The sequence below is a fragment of the Bactrocera oleae genome, chromosome Y (genome assembly GCF_042242935.1).
Source record: "Bactrocera oleae isolate idBacOlea1 chromosome Y, idBacOlea1, whole genome shotgun sequence".
Taxonomy (NCBI): Eukaryota; Metazoa; Arthropoda; class Insecta; order Diptera; family Tephritidae; genus Bactrocera; species Bactrocera oleae.
Genome location: NC_091542.1, coordinates 528,643 through 543,516, shown reverse-complemented (window position 1 = coordinate 543,516; position 14,874 = coordinate 528,643). Strand labels below are relative to the sequence as shown.

Here is a 14,874-nt window from a genome sequence, read left to right as displayed (position 1 = left end):
AGCCACGGCTTTAATGCGCACAGCGCTATCAAATAGGGCATTACTTGCTGTTTCCAAGCAGAACTTCAACAACATTTTGATGTGATTGTTCAGCAATTAAGCATTCAAATCTGCCATACTCTTGAAAATTTCAAAAGCATGAACAAATTGATCGACCTCAAATTTAACAATTAACGGTATGGACTTCTGCAGCATTTGTTCGGCTGTGTTGTGACCCAATGTGAACGGCACCAAATAAGTCATACCAGTTACAATGTTGAAAACCATAAATAACCAAGTATATTGCCAGCACCCTCTACGATAGCCTCATCGTATTCGCTCAAGCTCAACCTTTGGAAGAGAGATTTGCTTCAACTCTTTTAAAAGATCACCCAAACCTACAAGTGCAGACAACACAAAAGAAACTTCTTCGTCATCATTCACAATTTGACCCAACTTGGGTATTTAAATTGTAATAGCATTGGAAACGCCTTGCAAATCTTGTTGTTTGTATAGAGCAACAATGAACGAGTTCAATGCGTCAATTGACACTTTACGTATGTCTTTCTGTGGATGACCGACCATCTTGTAAACATTTTGATAAGATTTCTCCAAGTAAGGAATGAAAGCGACTCCGGTATGCTTGGCAAATTCCTTCAATGCTAAAATGGCCTCATCTTTTTCATCTAAATGAATTTTCAACACTGTATCCCGCAATGTTGTCCAACTCATCATCCTTCCCATCCGATTTTTCAATATTGATATCGTCTTCGTTTTCTACGGCCTCCTCTGCTGCCGCTGATACTCCATCATCGTCTTTAAATGCTGGTACAACCTTCTCTGTAGAGAGTATAGAATCAAATATGCATTCAATCACCTTCGGGAAAACGGAGGCCAGCTCCTCATTTACCACCTCAACCAATAAGGCAATCAAATTAAAAAGAGCACAACGTACATCGAGATCCTTAGCCTTCTCGAGTAAATTCAAAGCGAACGTCATGGTATCTGTGGCGAACGGCATGAAGCTTTGCTTGCCGAACGTGCGAGCCAAGGCAGCATGAGTGTCGATAGCCTATGGACGCAGACTGATAATACCCTCTTTTTCTGTTGGAGCCAAATATGATCGCAGACGAACCGAATTGTTGGGATTCAGAGCCTCGAAAAAATTTTAATAAGCACCGACAAATATGGCTTCATTTCGTCTTCCAAATTATCACAAAACGTTTCTAGCGCATACAACATACGATCAATGTGTTTGGCAAAGTATAGGTAGGTTTTGTGATGCGAATTTGGTGATGTCTGATTGTAAATGTTCGGAGAATTGTCCCAGCGCAAAGAAGGCTGCATTACGAACAAGTATTAGGTCGGTGATGCCTACTTTAACAGTATTCAGCATAGCCATGCTTAAGTAGGCAGCACGACGTGGTAGTGGGTCCTGATCCATCAAGGCGGGCTCCAAAAGTTGCACGCTCAATGCACGCAGATCCATTGTTTGAGTAGTTCGGGTTCAGTTGTCATCAAATTGAAAACCACTCGAATTATTGGCTCGCTCAACTTGTGGTGGATAATCAATTTTTTCTTAAGTCGCACCAACCAGCCAGCATAAGCAGAACTCCAACAATAATTTGATGTGATTGTTCAGCAATTTAGCATTCAAATCTGCCATACTCTCGAGAACATCAAAAGTATGAACAAATTGATCGACCTCAGCCTGCAAATGCTTGAAGGGATTTAGCAATTAACGGTATGGACTTCTGCAACGTTTGTTTGGCTGTGTTGTGACCCAATGTGAACGGCACCAAAGAAGTCATACTAGCTAGTATGTTGAAAATAACAGGTGTAGTTGCTTCGGTGGCCACCAGTGCAGCAGTGAAAATTTCGCAAATCGATTTCATATGCTGCAAAAATTGATCCGGAGTCGCAGCAGCCAAAATAGCAAATGTAGAACCTAGCTCGCTTTGCTTAAGATCGGCCGAAGAGCAATAGCTGTAGATGAGCTTTAGCACTTCGCTCATCCGTGAGTCAGACTTTTTGGCTTCGTGACGCACCAAAACACCGAAAAATTGAGCATTAAGTATACCCTGCTTAACAATTTGCTGTTACTCAACCGGTACTTTGTTCCATTGACGCAATTTTGGTCAGTGCTTCTTAAGTAGTACAGCAGAATATTGGTGCACCTGTTGCTCCGGTGCCGAGACGGCAATTTCACAAAGAGCTGGTACAGTCTCAGGATCATTATCCGAAGTAAGCAAATTTGTAATAATTTGGATCATTTGCTGCATTTTGGATTCTAAAAATTGATTTCTCTTTCAAAGACTCTTATTCCACTTTTTTTCGCTCTTTTCGCGAAATTTGTGTGCATGTAAACAAATATGAAAGTACCTATTATAATTATTAATTTGTCTACATGCACATATATATGTAACTCATTGTTTGATGCGAAATCTCCGTTGCCACGGACAACCAATGGCCGAAGCTCACGTTTTTTGTTTTCTTGTCAAAAAGTCACTATGTCGAAGGACTGACGCGACAACAAAGCGTCACAACATTGTGTTGTTGGTAAAAATCCGACTTATGCTGAATAAAAATAACGAAGGGCCGCCGATTGTCACCGTTTCCCTTGTCGCTCTAACAGCTTTGCCTACAAATCATCGTAAATATGTATGGTTATATAATATATGAGCATGCATACATATTGACGCAGATTTTGTCGTAGAAAAATATTTTAAAATTGAAAAATGTTTTAAAATTGAAAAATATGTAGGTTTTTGTATCCATTATTTGTGTGGCAATGTCATAAGCACATATGTATGTATGTACATATAGAGCAGTGCGCGCAAATGTTATTACTGATAAATGATAATAACTGGATTTGAATTTTAATTGTACTTACATAAGTACATACATATGCTTTAAATCATGAAAGGTGTGATTTGCTTATATTACTATTTAAATATATTAAGATTTTTAAAATATTATGTTAGTATGTTATATACTTATGTATGTATGTACATATATAGTAAAGCATAGCAGATACATATACATATATATGTACTTATATGAAAGTATTTCATATTATCAAACATAAGCAATATTTAAAAAGCAACAGCAAATATTCTTTTGAAGTAATATATTTTAATTAAAATGTAATAAATTTTTCATGATATCATAGATATTCAGAAAAGGAATTTCATATCTATGAATATGATTGCATATAAATGTAAAAAAATATAAGCTAACATGCGGCTGTAATATCAATGCAAACTTCTGAGCATAATTTACATTCAGTGCTCAGCTCTGTTCACGTGCCACTGTTAAAATTTCTGCTCAACTACTGTAATAATCTACATTCTCTGATAAACGTTCTCTGATACAAGTAAACAAGAAAAAGCTGTCAGTAAATTTTCTTATTAGCTAATTTTTGAAAATCATCTGCCTAGTGAAGAAGTACGAAGAATACTGGTGCAATTCACATAACTTTTTTCAAATAATTATATGCAAAAAGCAGAAATTGTGTTACATTCCTTTGTACTCACGTGTGATTTCGGTTATATTTGCGTGTAGAAGACGAAAGAACATAAAGCAATTGGCACAAAGCAAGATAAGCAAATAATTGGCAACTTTTTAAGCGTGTAATTTTAGCGAAAAGAGCGAAAAAAATGGAATAAAAGTCTTTGAAAACAGAAATCAATTTTTAGAATCCAAAATGCAGCAAATGATCCAAATTATTACAAATTTGCTTACTTCGGATAACGATCCTGAGACAGTACCAGCTCTTTGTGAAATTGCCGTCTCGGCACCGGAGCAACAGGTGCGTCAATATTCTGCTGTACTACTTAAGAAGTGCTGCCCAAAATTGCGTCTATGGAACAAAGTACCGGCTGAGCAACAGCAAATTATTAAGCAGGGTATGCTTAATGCGCAATTGTGCTAACGCTCATCTACAGCTATTGCTCTTCGGCCGATCTTAAGCAAAGCGAGCTAGGTTCTACATTTGCTATTTTGGCTGCTGCGACCCCGGATCAATTTTTGCAGCATATGAAATCGATTTGCGAAATGTTCACTGCTGCACTGGTGGCCACCGAAGTAACTACACCTGTTATTTTCAACATACTAGCCAGTATGACTTCTTTGGTGCCGTTCACATTGGGTCACAACACAGCCAAACAAACGTTGCAGAAGTCCATACCGTTAATTGTTAAATCCCTTCAAGCATTTGCTGTGCAGGCTGAGGTCGATCAATTTGTTCATACTTTTGATGTTCTCGAGAGTATGGCAGATTTGAATGCTAAATTGCTGAACAATCACATCAAATTGTTGTTGGAGTTCTGCTTATGCTGGCTGGTTGGTGCGACTTAAGAAAAAATTGATTATCCAACACAAGTTGATCGAGCCAATAATTCGAGTGGTTTTCAATTTGATGGCAACTGAACCCGAAGACGATGATGAAGAATAATTTTTGGCTGAAGACAACTCGAACCCGATGACAACGGCTACTCAAACAATGGATCTGCTTGCATTGAGCGTGCAACTTTTGGAGCCCGCCTTAATGGATCAGGACCCACTACCACGTCGTGCTGCCTACTTAAGCATGGCTATTATGAATACTGTTAAAGTAGGCATCACCGACCTAATACTTGTTCGTAATGCAGCCTTCTTTGCGCTGGGACAATTCTCCGAACATTTACAATCAGACATCACCAAATTCGCATCACAAAACCTACCTATACTTTGCGAATTTTTGCATCAGCTCTGCAATGAATCTCGAAGGGGCGGCGCTGAAGCCGAACACATTGATCGTATGTTGTATGCGCTAGAAACGTTTTGTGATAATTTGGAAGACGAAATGAAGCCATATTTGTCGGTGCTTATTAAAATTTTATTCGAGGCTCTGAATCCCAACAATTCGGTTCGTCTGCGATCATATTTGGCTCCAACAGAAAAAGAGGGTATTATCAGTCTGCGTCCATAGGCTATCGACACTCATGCTGCCTTGGCTCGCACGTTCGGCAAGCAAAGCTTCATGCCGTTCGCCACAGATACCATGACGTTCGCTTTGAATTTACTCGAGAAGGCTAAGGATCTCGATGTACGTTGTGCTCTTTTTAATTTGATTGTCTTATTGGTTGAGGTGGTAAATGAGGAGCTGGCCTCCGTTTTCCCGAAGGTGATTGAATGCATATTTGATTCTATACTCTCTACAGAGAAGGTTGTACCAGCATTTAAACCCGATGATGGAGTATCAGCGGCAGCAGAGGATTCCGATGAAAACGAAGACGATATCAATATTGAAAAATCGGATGGGAAGGATGATGAGTTGGACAACATTGCGGGATACCGTGTTGAAAATTCATTTAGATGAAAAAGAGGAGGCCATTTTAGCATTGAAGGAATTTGGCGAGCATACCGGAGTCGCTTTCATTCCTTACTTGGAGAAATCTTATCAAAATGTTTACAAGATGGTCGGTCATCCACAGAAAGACATACGTAAAGTGTCAATTGACGCATTGAACACGTTCATTGTTGCTCTATACAAACAACAAGATTTGCAAGGCGTTTCCAATGCTATTACAATTTAAATACCCAAGTTGTATACTTGGTTATTTATGGTTTTCAACATTGTAACTGGCATGACTTATTTAGTGCCGTTCACATTGGGTCACAACACAGCCAAACAAACGTTGCAGAAGTCCATACCGTTAATTGCTAAATCCCTTAAAGCATTTGCAGGCTGAGGTCGATCAATTTGTTCATACTTTTGATGTTCTCGAGAGTATGGCAGATTTGAATGCTAAATTGCTGAACAATCACATCAAAATGTTGTTGAAGTCCTGCTAGGAAGCAGCAAGTAATGCCCTATTTGATAGCGCTGTGCGCATTAAAGCCGTGGCTTACGTTGGCTCGTTGGTGCGCTTTAAGAAAAAATTGATTATCAAACAAAAGTTGATCGAGCTCATTATTCGAGTTGTTTCCAATTTGATGGCAACTGAACCCGAAAACGAAGACGATGATGAAGAGTACTTTTTGGGTCAAGACAGTTCGAATCCGATGACAACGGCTACTCAAACAATGGATCTGCTTGCACTGAGCGTGCCACCAGAGAAATTGATTCCGCAATTATTGCAACTTTTTTTAGCCCGCCTTGCAGGGTCAGGACCCACTGCCACGTCGTGCTGCCTACTTAAGCATTGCCGCTATAGCCGAGGGATGCTCGGAGGCTATTTGCAACTAATATCTTGAAACCAGACGACCAGCGACGGAAGATCTTTTGATTCGAGCACCCGCCTTCTCTAACTTCACTTCGTTTTTATCAACTGATTTTACTTGCGGTGAGTTAAATCAAAATTAATTTTGTACTTGGTTATTATTCATTCACCACATCAATTCACATCCACATCACCACACCTACTTACCATACATTTCACATCACTACACCATGCGCCAACACGCAACATATACAACATCGCCACGATCACACTACCATAAAGCCATCAATAGATATATAAGGGACAACAAAAGGATCCCGTACGCTTCTTTATAGCATCGATTCACTTACGAGAGAACATCTTTCGGTTCGAGCACCCGCTTTCCCAAAATCACTTCGTTTTTATCAACTGATTTTACTAGCGGTGAGTGAAATCAAAATTAATTTCGTACTTGGTTATTTATGATCCTTCGAGCCCTAGTGAACGGAACTATGGGTCATTAAACATTAAAGAAAAAAAAAATAATAATAATTAAATAACGTGAACAAAAAATAACAACATGAATAAAAAATAATGTGGCAAAAAATGAACAAACAGTGAATAAAACATAGGCGCATTTATTGGAAAAAACAAAACAGGTGCAGTGGTAAAGGTGCGGTGCCAAGAAGTGAACATTCAGTGAAAACAAAAAACCAAAAAGGTGCAGTGACAGTTATTGGAAAAAACAGTGCAGTGTTATATAAAGAGATATATAAATATATATATATGTTATATGTGTACATAGAGAAAATATATGTACCTATATATATATACATACATGCCTACATAGGCAAAAGGTGAATTTGTGAGTTGAGTGACCGAAGATATGTTCGAACACATACACATACATATATAACATAAAAGTAGAAAAGCGGCAAAACATATTAAATGTGCAAAAAAAAAAAACTCAAAAACAAAAAATCTAAACTCGCCGTGAAACCCAAAAATATACAAAAACAAGTAAGGAAGGGCTAAGTTCGGATGTAACCGAACATTTTATACTCTCGCAAAGTCAAATGGTATACTCGTTTGAGATTTCTTTGTGGATTGACGGAATATTTTCGGTAGAAGGTCAATTATAGGCACTGGGGTCCACATATTTAGTACTTAGGGGCTTGAAGAGTTTTGCTTCGATTTAGACAATTTTTGGTCACAAGGTGCCATACTTTAAACGTATTATTCACGCAAAGTTTTACCCCGATATAATCATTGTTGCTTGATATGCATATTGGAAAGTGAAAGAATCAGATGGAATTGAAAATGGTATTATATGGGAAATATACATGGTTGTAGTCCGATTTCGCTCATTTTCGCACTATAACATAGAAATATGAAAAGAACGTTATGCACCGAATTTGATAAAAATCGGTTAAGCAGATCCCAATATATGGGTTTTCACCTAAAATTGGGTGGTGCTACGCTCACTGACTAATTTTGAACGCGGTTCCTATAAAGTCATCTCATACCATCCCAGAGATAAAATTTAACGTCTGTGGCGAGTTTAGTGCTTGGCTTATCGCGCTTTTAGTATTTTTCAACAGTACCGTTATATGGGGAGTGGGCGGAGTTGTCACCCGAATTCACTCATTTTCACACTGTAGATAGAGGTACTAAAAACATTTGCTTTCAGTGAATTTTGTTAATATAGCATTAGCGGTTTCGGAGATATACACATTAATCCTATTAGGGGAGGGACCACGGTCACTTTAAAAAAAAATTTTAACTGCAGATGCCCCTCGCTATTGTGATCCTGTATAGCAAATAAGAGTCTTGTATCATGTTGTGGAGCTTAGTTATGGCAATTTATTTGTTTTTGAATAATGGCGTTTTGTGGGCGTGGCAGTGGTCCGATTGAGCCCATCTGCAATACCAACGGTCTCACGGACGGACGGACGGACAGACGGACAGGTAGTCAGCCGGATTTCAACTCGTCTCTTCATCCTGATCATTTATATATATATAACCCTATATCTAACTCGATTAATTTTAGGTGATACAAACAACCGTTAGGTGAACAAAACTATTATACACTGTAGCAACAGGTTGCGAGAGTATAAAAAAGACATTAACAATCAAAAACGGGAGCGAGATTCACAACAAAATACACAATATATACAGCAGCAAAAACACAGAGAGAGAGCTGCACTACAGGCATCGGAACAGCAGGCGTTAAGCAAAAACAGGGAAAAGCCCCTTGAGGCGAGACAATGTAAGTGTATCGTTTTAAGTTTTTTATTAATTATGTATGTATGTTTGTAGAACCTGTATACCGTTAAAACTATGAAAATCCGTTTTATAAGGTTGAAAACACGCGTATGGAAACATTGAAGGAAAATATAAAAACTAAAAATTTGAGTATTATATACTTATATTTTTCCTAACTTTAACGGAAAATTGCAAAAAACCAATACATAAAAAATTAAAAAATTGGGGTGATTATACTTATATACATATGTACTTATACAATACTTGTATTTACATATACATGTATATATATCTATATTATATTAACAAATTAACATTTTGTCAATGACCTTTTCCATCTTTAAGGCAGCATCATAATCCCACGTTCATAAAACTTCTGGTTTTTATTTGCAAATAACTAAATCAGGTACGATTTGACATCATCATCATTATTGAAATTTTTCCCAATCAAGGAGCCTTGTTAAGATCGAAAGAAAAAGTAATTCGATGGTGCAAGGTCAGGACTATATGGTGGATGTGGCAAAACATCCTAACCAAGCTGCAATAATTTTTGCCGAGTGACCAAAGATGTGTGTGGACTTGGCTGGTATTGTTGTAAGAAACCCATTTTTCATCGCCAGTTATCATTTGTTTTAAAAATGGATAATTTTCATTAAGTTTCTTTAACAAATCACAACTGTTAATGCGTTGCGTTAAATGCGTTTCTTTCAGTTCGCGAAACCTGAAACTTCTTTGTAACCTCGCGTGTTATACTGTGACGATCCGAATCGATTATTGCTTTGATCAGGTCGTCATCAACTTCAACTGGATGACCAGAGCGTTTTTCATCTTTGTGTGAAAAATCACCAGAATGAAATTTGGCAAACCAATTTTGACACTGCCGTTCTTTTATGGTTGCTTCGCCATAAAGAGCACATAACTCTTTGGGAACTTGTGGTGTGTTTTTCCCTTTTTCGAAAATAAAAACGCAAAATATGACGAAAATGTTCCTTTTGAACCGCGTTTGAAAACTACGCAACCGATCGAACTTTTTTTTACTGATTGATAGCTGAATTACCAACTATCAAATAACGAAATGTGTTTTACATTTGGACTACGCCAGCAAACCTAAAAATTCAACTGAAGCCATCTATGAGTGAAATCCGCAATTTCATAGTTGCCAACCCAATGCAATAATTATCTCATCGTTATTATTAAAAAGTGGTGCAGCACCCTTCCATTACTGATTTCCTAATGTAATAGAAGGGCTCTCCTGAACAAATACAATAGCTTCAATAAATTGATCAAAAATTTTACCTCTTATGTAAATCTCTTATCTTACAGAAACCAACTTTATGGAATTCATAATTATTGGCTCAAAATTATTGGTTCATTAGGAGGGCTCAACCAATCTTCCCTACGAAAATTAATGGCATTTTCATCAGTTAACCATTTAGGGTGAATAGTGAATCAATGTGACTTATATAATTTTCCTTCTACACTTTCTTCAGTCTAATCTTTATATTCAATAATTTTAAATATTCCTTATTAATCAATTAGCACACAACAACCCCAAAATAAACAAGTAAGGAAGGGCTAAGTTCGGATGTAACCGAACATTTACGGTTCCTATAAAGTCATCTCATACCATCCCAGAGATAAAATTTAACGTCTCTGGCGTGTTTGGTGCTTGGCTTATCGCGCTTTTAGTATTTTTTAACAGTACCGTTATATAAAGAGTGGCCGGGCTTGTCACCCGATTTCACCCTATGGTTCTAAAACCATATGCTTTTAGTGAATTTGGCTATTACAGCTTTAGTGGTTTAGGAGACATGTACATTAAACTTATTAGGGGCGGGACCACGCCCACTTAAAAAAAAAATTTAACTGCAGATGCAGGGAGGGGCTGTGATCCTGTTTACCAAATAACACTATTGTATCTTATTGCGGAGCTTAGTTATTGCAATTTATTTGTTTTTGATTATTGGCGATTTGTGGGCGTGACAGTGGTCCGATTACGCCCATCTGCAATATCAACCGTCTTACGGTACTAAGAAAAATGTCTATCAAGTTTCATAAAGATATCTCAATTTTAACTCAAGTTAGAGCTTGCACGGACGGACGGACAGTCACCCGGATTTCAACTCGTCTCTTTATCCTGATTATTTATATATATATAACCCTATATCTAACTCGATTAGTTTTAGGTGATACCAACAACCGTTAGGTGAACAAAACTATTATACTCTGTAGCAACAGGTTGCGAGAGCAACAGGTTAACATAAGCGCAGTCGGTAAAAGCGCCATAAGAGTGAAAACTCAGATGTGGAGGATGATGATTTGAACCTCATTGCGGGATACAGTGTTGAAAAAGAGGAGGTCATTTTAGCATTGAAGAAATTTACCGTACATACCAGAGTCGCTTTCATGCCTTACTTGGAGAAATCTTATCAAAATGTTTACAAGATGATCGATCATCCATAGGAAGATATACGTAAAGCGTCGATTGACGCATTGAAATCTGCGATTGTGGCTCTATACAAACTACAAGATTTGCAAGGCGTTTACAATGCTATTACAATTATGATACCCAAATTGGGTCAAATTATGCATCATGACGAAGAAGTTTCTGTTGTACTCTTTGTCCAATTTGACGAGTTTACTGGAGATGAAGACGAAGACGCTGAATAGAGCGAATATGATGAGACTATCGTAGAGGGTGCTGGCAATATACTTGGTTATATATGGTCCTTCGAGCCGGAACGGATAAAACAACGAAACAAGGCGCAATCAGTCACATATTTGGATCACAATTCGAATAATTTTTTGGGCAATATACAAGAAAAAGCTTTAAGTAAATTTGCTTATTAGCTATTTGTATTCTATCATTCAAAAGTAGAAATTGCGATAAATTTTTTTGTATTCACGTGTGAGTTCGGTTATATGTGCGTCTAAAAAAATGAAGCAACATAAAGCAGTTGGCGCAAAGCAAGAGAAGCAAATAATTGGGAAATTTGTAAGCGTGTAATTTAAGCGAAAAGAGCGAAAAACTACTGGAATAAGTGTCTTTGGGAACAGAAAGCAATTTTTGGAATTCAAAATGCAGTAAATGATCCAAATTATTACAAATTTACTTTCTTCGGCTAACGATGTAATCAAAAAGGCCACCGCTGATTTGCAGGAGGCTTACAAGCATTCTGGGAATGTCCCAGCTATTTGCGAAATTGCCGTCTCGACAATGAAGCCACAGGTGCGTCAATATTCTGTTGCACTACTTAAGAAGCATTTAGCGAAATTGCGTCAATGGAACAAAGTGGCGGTTGACCAACAGCAAATTATTAAGCAGGGTATGCTTAATGCCCTCATGCAGGAGAAACAAAAGTCTGTACGTAAGGTTATTGCTCAATTTCTTGATGGTTTTGTGCGTCACGAAGCCAAAGAGTCTGATTCATGGATGAGCGAAGTGATAAAGTTCATCTACAGCTACTGTTCTTTTACCGATCCTAAAAAAAGCGAGCTAGATTCATCTACATTTACTATTTTGGCCTTATACCTAGTCACAATAAACGAGCCTAATACGTCTATTGACACTTTACGATAATATTTCTCAAAGTAAGGGATGAACGGTACTCCATCTTTTCATCTAAATATGCATTTTTAACACTGTATCCCGCAATGTTGTCCATATAATTATCCTCCCCATCCGAGTTATCATTATCGATATCATCTTGCTTGAAGAAACGAAGTGAATTTAGAGAAGGCGGGTGCTCGAACCGAAAGATGTTCCGTCGCATGGTTTCGAGATATTTGTTGCAAGTAGCCTCCGAGCATCCTTCGGCTATAGCGGCCATGCCTAAGTAGGAAACACAATGTGGCAGTGGGTATCAAAAGCATGAACAAATTGATCGACCTCAGGCTGCAAAGCAAATGCTTGAAAAAATTTAACAATTAACGGTATGGACTTCTGCAGCGTTTATTCAGCTGTGTTGGGACCCAATGTGAACGGCACCAAATAAGTCATACCAGTTACAATGTTGAAAACCATAAATAACCAAGTATATTGCCAGCACCCTCTACGATAGCCTCATCGTATTCGCTCCTCGTCAAATTGGTAAGCGACCTTGCCCTGGAGCACGTCCATTATACAAGAGAAGACAACATCACGAAGTTCAACCGATCGTTTTCAAAAGATCACCCAAACCTTCAAATGCAGACAACACAACAGGAACTTCTTCGTCATCATGTACAATTTGACACAATTTGGGAAGCCAAATTGTAATAGCATTGGAAACGTCTTGCAAATCTTGTAGTTTGTATAGAGCCACAATTAACAATTTCAATGCGTCAATTGGCACTTTACGTATGATTTCCTGTGGATGATCGATCATCTTATAAACATTTTGATAAGATTTCGCCAAGTAAGGGATGAAAGCGACTCCGGTATACTCGGCAAATTTCTTAATTGCTAAAATGGCCTCCTCTTTTAAAGTGAATGTTTATTTATAAGATTTATCGATAAATGCAATTTACGTATTGTTTGCCGATTGAATGTATATGTATGTAGTTTGTCTTTTTACTGTAGATTCTAGCTTTAATTGTTATTGTGCCTTTAGCTGAATTGTTGTTACGCAGTTCTGCTAATTGCTTTATTAAGCCTAAGGGGTACTGCCGGAAATTCGTTGCAAATAAATACTTGAACTTTTATTTTTTCTTTTGTGGTTGTTGTGTGCATATATAATATATATAAATGTAAGCGCATAAGTTAAGGCAATCAATAGTTTGTTAATATAAAATACATATATACACATATATCTGTAAATATAATATTATATAAGTACATATGTATATAAGTATATTCACCGGATTTTTTATTTTTTTTATATGTCAATTTTTTGGAATTTTCCGTTAACGTTAAAAGTATACAGGATTTACAACATACATATATAATTAATAAAAAAAATTAAAACGATACACTTTCTTTGTCTCGCCTCAAGGGGGTTTTGGGGAGAATAGATGTGTGTGTTTTTTTTGTGTGTGTTTTTGCTGCTGCATATATATTTTGTTGTTAATCTCGCGCCCGTATTTGATTATTAATGTTTTGGTTTTTATGTATATTTTTGGGATTCGCGCCGCGTTTCGATTTTTTGTTTTTTGGTTTCGCGCCCGTTTATTTTTGTGTTTAAGTATGTTTTCATTTTATGTTTTTGTTTTTTGGGACATTTAATATGTTTATCCGCTTTTCCTCTTTTATGTTATATATGTGTGTTTATGTGTTCGAACATATGTTCGGTCACTCAACTCTCAAATTCGCTTTTGGCATATGTATGTATATACTTATATATACGTACATATATTTTCTTTATGTACACAAATAACATATATATATATATATTTGTATATTTCTTTATATTACACTGCACTTTTTTTTCCAATAACTGTCACTGTACCTTTTTGGTTTTTTTTTGTTCACTTTTTGTCACTCCACGGGTTTTTTTTATTTGTTTTCCAATAAATGAACCGGTTATTTTTCACTATTTGTTCAGTTTTTGTCACATTATTTTTTGTTCACGCTGTTAGTTTTTGTTCACGTTATTTAATTATTATTATTTTTTCTTTTATGTTTAAATAGTTCCGTTCACTAGGACTCGAAGGACCATAAATAACCAAGTACGAAATTAATTTTGATTTCACTCACCGCTAGTAAAATCAGTCGGTAAAAACGAAGTAATTTTGGGAAAGCGGGTGCTCGAACCGAAAGATGTTCTCTCGTAAGCGAATCGATGCTAAAAAGAAGCGTATGGGATCCTTTTGTAGTCCCTTATATATCTATTGATTGATGGCTTTATGATAGTGTGATCGTGGCGATGTTGTATATGTGTGTGTGTTGGTGCATGGTGTAGTGATGTGGAATGTATGGGCGGTAGGCGTGGTGATGTGGATGTGAATTGATGTGGTAAATGTGGTGTGACAGTGTCTTATGATGATGGGGAATGAGTGGTCATTTAGCCATACCACCATAATAACCAAGTTCGAAATTAATTTCGATTTCACTCACCGCTAGTAAAATCAATTGATAAAAACGAAATGAATTTAGGGAAGGCGGGTGCTCAAACCGAAAGATGTTCCGGCGCATGGTTTCGAGATATTTGTTGCAAGTAGCCTCCGAGCATCCTTCGGCTATAGCGGCCATGCCTAAGTAGGCAACAGAACGTGGAAGTGGGTCCTGACCCTGCAAGGCGGGCTCCAAAAGGTGCAATAATGGCGGAGTCAATTTCTCTGGTGGCACGCTCAGTGCAAGGTCCATTGTTTGAGTAGCCCTTGTCATCGGATTCGTGTTGTCTTCACCCAAAAAGTATTCTTCATCATCGTCTTCGTTTTCGGGTTCAGTTGCCATCAAATTGAAAACAATTCAAATTATGGGCTAGATCAACTTTCGTTTGAAAATCAGTTTTTTCTTAAGGCGAAC

The 14,874-nt window shown here is 37.4% G+C and overlaps 3 pseudogenes; 1 reads left to right on the top strand and 2 right to left on the bottom strand.

Annotated features, from left to right (window-relative positions):
- Positions 1-2,261, bottom strand: part of LOC138858259 (importin-4-like) — a 66,253-nt pseudogene extending 63,992 nt beyond the window's left edge.
- The window catches only part of LOC138858299 (importin-4-like), an 86,257-nt pseudogene extending 74,109 nt beyond the window's left edge, over positions 1-12,148 (top strand).
- Positions 12,149-12,434: 286 nt separating this feature from the next.
- LOC138858273 (importin-4-like) overlaps positions 12,435-14,874 on the bottom strand; it is a 165,509-nt pseudogene continuing 163,069 nt past the window's right edge.